The following is a 6,915-nucleotide window of genomic DNA, read 5'->3' on the forward strand; positions in this document are numbered from 1 at the left end:
GATTTTACATTTGGTAGTGTATATATGTCCATGCTACTCTCTCACTTTGTCCCAGCTTACCCTTCCCCCTCTCCGTGTCCTCAAGTCCATTCTCTAGTAGGTCTGCGTCTTTATTCCCATCCTGCCCCTAGATTCTTCATGACCTTTTTTTTTTTTAGATTCCATATATATGTATATGTGTTAGCATACAGTATTTGTTTTTCTCTTTCTGACTTACTTCACTCTGTATGACAGACTCTAGGTCCATCCACCTCACTACAAATAACTCAATTTCGTTTCTTTTTATGGCTGAGTAATATTCCATTGTATATATGTGCCACATCTTCTTTATCCATTCATCTGTCGATGGACACTTAGGTTGCTTCCATGTCCTGGCTATTGTAAATAGTGCTGCAATGAACACTGTGGTACATGACTCAGAATCAACTTTTTAAAGACTCTAGAAATTAACAGGATTGAAGCAAACTGGCAAGCATTTATTCAAGAAAAACGGCTGAATCTCAGTAAGAATACAGTAGTACCCCCATCCATAGGTCATATATTCCAAGACCCCCAGTGGATGCCTGAAACCTCAGGCAGCATATACAGCGTGGATACACTGGACAAAGGGATGATACATGTTCCAGGCGGGATGGAACGGGACAGCATGATATTTTATCATGCAACTCGGAATGGCGTGCAATTTAAAACTTATTTCTGGGATTTTCCACTTAATGTTTTCAGGCTGCACTTAACTGCAGGTAACTGAAACAGCTGAAAGTGAAACTGTGGATAGGAAGGGGACTACTATAGTCAGCTTTGTAGCATTTTAACTTGATCTAGTTCCATTCCCTGCTCTCTAACTCTATGGTAACCTTGTAAAATAACAGCTGCATTTGCAGTGAAAACCAGAAGGCAGGCAGCAGAACTGGAGGGAGCAGAACTAAGCTAGAGATCCTCCAGAGTTTCATTCCTAGAAAATTACCATTATCTGACTTATCTGCAGGTTCCCTGGAAGATCCCACCTGCAAGGATCTCTATTTGATCTGACTTGGAACTCACTTGGAGAGAGAAGAGAATCTGATTTCCAGTTGCCACATTATATCATAAAAAATGTTCAGTTTTCAATTAAAACTTAACGAGACATGCAAAGAAACAAGAAAGTATGGCCCTTATACAGGAAAGCAAACAAATAAACAAACAAAAGAAACAACTGATGAGGAAGCCCAGATGTTGGACTTACTAGACAGAGACTAAAATCAGCTATTTTCAATATGTTCAAAGAACTAAAGGAAACCATATCTAAAGAACTAAAGGAAGTCAACTATACTTCTATTTTTTTTTAAGTAAAATCATTAAAAAGAAAAAAAAAACTAAAGGAACATATGAGAATGATGTCTCAGCAAATCCAGAATACTACTAAAAGAGAGAAATTTTTTTTTTTTTTTTTGGTATGCGGGCCTCTCACTGTTGTGGCCTCTCCCGTTGCGAAGCACAGGCTCCGGACGTGCAGGCTCAGCGGCCATGGCTCACGGGCCTAGCCGCTCCGCGGCATGTGGGATCTTCCCAGATCGGGGCACGAACCCATGTCCCCTGCATTGGCAGGCGGACTCTCAACCACTGCGCCACCAGGGAAGCCCGAGAGAAATATTTTTAAAACAGAACCAAATAGAAATTCTGGAGTTGAAAAATACACTAACATAAAAAAATTAACTAAAGGCTCAACAGCAGATTTGAACAGGAATCAGTGAAACTGAAGATTAACCAATTGAGATTATCCAGTCTGGGGAACAGGAAGAAAAAAGAAAAGAGTCTCTGAGACCCGTGGGACACCATCAAGCATACCGGCATCATATAATGGGATTCTCAGAAGAGGAGAGGGAGAAAGGCACAGAAAAAAAATATTTGAAGAAATAAAGGCCCCAAATTTCTCAAATTTTATAAAAAGCACATGAATCTACACATCTATGAAGCTCAACAAACTCCAAGTAGGATAAACTCAAAAAAATCAACCTAGGCATATTATAATCAAATTGCCTAAAGCCAAAGCAAGAATCTTGAAAGCAACAAGGGCAATTCATCATGTATAGTTGATTCTCATTATTTACAGGCAGTTATAAAAAGTTGCCATGTACACTGAATTAGCAAATACTGAATCAGTACTCCTAGATCCTGTGGGCCTCTAGTCAAAACATTTTCACCAACCAATCAATATATAACCTTGTTTTATGTGTGTTTCTGTTAAAGACACCTTAGTTAATATTTACTGTTGATTCATTAACACTGAACTCACAGGTAATGGCACTACAACTCATGCCTGAATGACACTCATCTAACACGTCTTTTCTCTGTTAGGTACATCACGGCCTTCTTGGGCTTAGGAACACTAGAGAGCACTTCAGCAATACACTTAGGGGCCATTTTAAACAGTGAAACTGCCAACAAAAAGTATAAAAATGCAAAAAATGTGGCACTAAATAGACTATGAAAAGAATACTTGTTTATAGTCTGAGAGCTGAAATGAGAAGGCAGAGCGTCACCCTGTTCATCCCCAGCTGGGGGTGTGCATGTTGTGCAATTCAAATTTTTTGCCACTCTGCACATGTCTACAACTGACCACAAGAGCTCTACAAGTATTGATTTTGTGTTGCAAATAAATTTTAGCCAGTAAGCTAATCTGCAAATACAGGATCTGAGAATCGTGAGGATCAACTATATATAACACTACTTGAAACACTTGTGTTCCCAACATAATGGGGTACTCCTCTTTTCAAAAATATAATATACAACATCAATCTATGAAACAAATAATCAGAGGGTTACTGACCATCTTACAAGATACAGAGGTTCCTTTGAGTACTGAACCCATGGTATATTTAATGTAACAATTCAGCAATTCCATTATGTACAACCTTTCAGGATTTCATTGTGATTTTTAAAGGCTCAAGCCTATATATTTAAGGTACAATCTATCTGCCAATTTAGAAGTATATAATTTATAAAGACAAATTTATGCTTTAAGAGAACAATTACATTTGGTGAATCACATTCACTCCTTTTTTTTCCCCTTCTAGAATGCATTATTTTAAATATAAAAAATAACATTTGTAAAAGCTAAACAAGTTGAGGAGTTATATTATTATTCATTAAACTTTCTATTTTAGTGCTAAGCTCATGGTGAAATTTTTTATAAAAATGCCAATGGATATTACAAATGCTTAAAGAACAACTTAACAAGGTAAAATATATATTAAGATCTCTTCACTGACTAGCTTGCATATAGCTGCTTCATCAAAGATGATTACTTCAATCGAAAGGCCAAACAATAACAAGTGTTGGTGAGAATGTGGAAAAATTGGAACCCTCATACATTGCTAGTAGGATTGTAAAATAGTACAGCACTTTGGAAAACAGTTTGGCAGCTCCTTAAAATAAGTATAGTGTTAGCACATGACCCAGCAATTCCACTCTAATGTATAGAGAAATGAAAAATATAAATCCACACAAAAATCTATACATCAACATCCACAGCAGCATTATTCAAAATAGTCAAAAAATAGAAACAACCCAAATGTCTGTCAACTGATGAATAAACAAAATGTGGTATAGCTATACAATGGAACATTAAATATATATATTATGTACATATAAAGGAATGAAGTACTGATACATGCTAAAATATGGATGAACTTTGAAAACACTGTGCTAAGTGTGCAAGAAGCCAGACACAAGAAGCCACATATTATATGCTCCCACTGATATGTAATACCCAGAATAGGCAGATCCATAGAAACAGAAAGTAGATTTGTGGAATGGAGAATCACTGCTAATGGGTACAGCGTTTCTTTTTGCAGCAATGACAAGGTTCTGAAGTTAGATAATGGTGATTGTTGCACAACTCTAAATATACTAAAACACATACAGTATGTGAATTATATCTCAATAAAGCTGTTATTTTCCCTATGTAACTTCATTGCCATTTTCCTTATGTAACTTCTCATTTAACAGCAAAAGGTACATAATAAAAAATAAGTTTTCGGGACTTCCCTGGTGGCGCAGTGGTTAAGAATCCGCCTGCCAATGCAGGGGACACGGGTTTGAGCTCTGGTCTGGGAAGATCCCACATGCCGTAGAGCAACTAAGTCTGTGTGCCACAACTACTGAGCCTGCACTCTAGAGCCCGCGAGCCACAACTACTGAATCTGCGTGCCACAACTACTGAAGCCCATGCGCCTGGAGCCCATGCGCAGCAACAAGAGAAGCCACCACAAGGAGAAGCCAGCTCATAGCAACGAAGAGTAGCCCCCACTCGCCGCAACTAGAGAAAGCCCGTGCGCAGCAATGAAGACCCAATGCAGCCAAAAATAAATAAATTAAATAATTAATTTAAAAAATAATAAGTTTCCAGAGATACCTTTAATGTCAGACTTAGTTACCTTTTCATACTTCAATTAGAAATCTGGATTTAAATGCTGCTATCCCAAATCTGGGAATGTGAGTACTGAAAAGGCCCTTAAAGATCATCTAATTTAAGCCCTTCAATTTACAGATGAGGGAAAAAAAATCTCAGCATACTAAATGTCTTGCACTAGACCACACAGCGCCCGTATGTTGACTCTCAGAACTCTAAATGTACACATAAATATTCTGTTCAGCACTATCCAGACTGACACATTAAGCTATGCTACAGGAATAAATCCTGAAAGGAGTGGCCTAACCTAAGATTTATTTTTTGCTCACATAAAGCTCAAGGCAGCCCTTCAACTTGTAGGGACATCATTGGAACTTGTGTTTTTCACAGTCACCTTAGCACAAGAAAAGAAACTCATATCGACTCTTTACTGCTTCCCACTCTAAGTGACACACATCACTTCCCATCACAGCCCTTTGGCCAGAATTAGTCACATGTGCTAATGTAACCACAAGGTAAAATGGAAAATGTAAGGGGACACATGGAATATTGGGTAAGCAATACAGTCGGCCACAGCTGCCCATCTAGCCTAGCTGTGTGTTGCACAGTTTTTACAAGATGGTGAAAGCAATTCTGATTCCACACAGGAGAGGCTGTTTTGCAATGCGGAGTCCCTACAGTTGCTTTCCAGAGGCCAGGTGATGCTCACATAGGCTGCTCCAGGACATGGTTCTTTGCTGTGTGTATGTATGCAGGCTGGGGGAGTGGAAGGAGGTAGGGAGGGAAAGGTCACAGATTCCTTTGAGAAACTGATGACAAAACACTCCATAGTCTTAACACTATCCAAAACACCAAAGTTTTCATTCAGTTTTGGATTTAGAGCCCCAGGTGAAGAACCACCTGCCGTCCACACTCGCTGTGTTTCCCTTCCCTACAGAGGAAAGCTACACAGAGCTAGAGGCAGCAGGTGACTTCATCAAAACTGAGCCTCTCTTCCTGCACTTAGTGTTGGTCCAGCAATAACCAAATAGGGGAGGGCAAAGGCTCAAGCTAACGTAGTCAGGGTGCACCAAAGAGAAATATATATTGGACCCTCTGTGGGGTTTTTTTGCTTTTTTGCTTTATTTTTTAGCTTAATTTTTTGTTTATTTGTGTTTTGTTTGTTTGTTTATTGGCTACACCACGTTACTTGTGGGATCTTAGTTCCCCGACCAGGGATCGAACCCATGCCCCCTGAAGTGGAAGCACACGGTTCTAACTACTGGACTCCCAGGGAATTCCCATACTGAACCCTTTGTATCCATATCACTTATTACTTGTGCACCTGTATCCTCGAGGTGTGGTCCTCAGGCCGTGAGCATCAGAATTGAATTGCTAAACACCAAAGGTGCACCTGTATTAGGATAAGTCTATCTATAGGCCATATCAGTGTACAGGGCGTGGTTATAATCCCCAATGAACATGTTGTTAAGAATGGAAAATTTTTAAGCGATTTTTTATGAGATACCATATTAACATTAACCTTGTTAAGACTAGGATGAAAAGAAAGAAGCCAACAAAAGCTTAAGGACTTCCTTCTCTGACATTAGAATCAGAACATCCCTTTAATGGAATGACTATTAAAATGCTGATTCCTGAAATACAATCCAAATCTAACAAATCAATCTTTGGAGGCAGGAGCAGAGAATATGCATTTTTTACAAGATCCTCAGGTGATTCTAGATGCATGCTATAATTTGAGAGTCAAACTGGTCAGCTAAAAACCTGCTGAAAGCCACAAGGATGACAACACTTGAGGATGGACATCTGAAGTTGCTGACTATATAAACACCACTTAAGGCAATCAGGTATTTCACCAATATTCCTATTCATCAAGAAACCAGAAAGGGACTTCCACCTTCATGTGATAAATGACTCTATTTCTTAGAACCAAGGGGCTGGTTGGAAAATTCAATGAAAACTTCTGTTTGTATCATAATTGCTTCTAACAAGACCACTCAGGTCCAACAGTCAAGCCTGGGGTTCTTCTCCAGGCAGAAAGAACAAACAAGCCCCTGAAGAAAACAAAAATTGGTTTTTACTTATTCTTAATAGATCTGGTGTTCCTGTGCTGACCTTTCCTGTAATCAAAACTAGATAGTGTTGAATTCAAGGACGTATCATGGAATTGAAATACCATTCAAGTTCTATCATTTTCAAATAGGCTTTTGCCAAGAAACAATATGCAAAGATGGTAGTGACATCCATCTAAGGAGTCATCTTCATGGCAGTGATCATAATATCCCCTGACAAAATACTGATGAAGCTCGGTGATGGGTACACATGAGATTCATCAAATTATCTGCTCTACTGTTGTATATGATCAAACAGTTCTGTAATGAAAAGTTTAAAATGCACACAAACATATATATAAGCACCTGGATATATCACTTTTTTTTTTTTTTTTTTTTTTTTTTTTTGTGGTACGTGGGCCTCTCACTGTTGTGGCCTCTCCCATTGCGGAGCACAGGCTCCGGACGCGCAGG

General features: G+C 38.9%; 1 protein-coding gene across 7 annotated transcripts in view; it reads right to left on the reverse strand.

Moving 5' to 3' along the window:
- The window catches only part of GARRE1 (granule associated Rac and RHOG effector 1), an 85,896-nt gene that overhangs the window by 59,489 nt on the left and 19,492 nt on the right, over positions 1 to 6,915 (reverse strand). The gene's annotated exons all lie outside the window — the stretch shown is intronic.

This window comes from Physeter macrocephalus, chromosome 17, assembly GCF_002837175.3.
Source record: "Physeter macrocephalus isolate SW-GA chromosome 17, ASM283717v5, whole genome shotgun sequence".
Lineage (NCBI taxonomy): Eukaryota > Metazoa > Chordata > Mammalia > Artiodactyla > Physeteridae > Physeter > Physeter macrocephalus.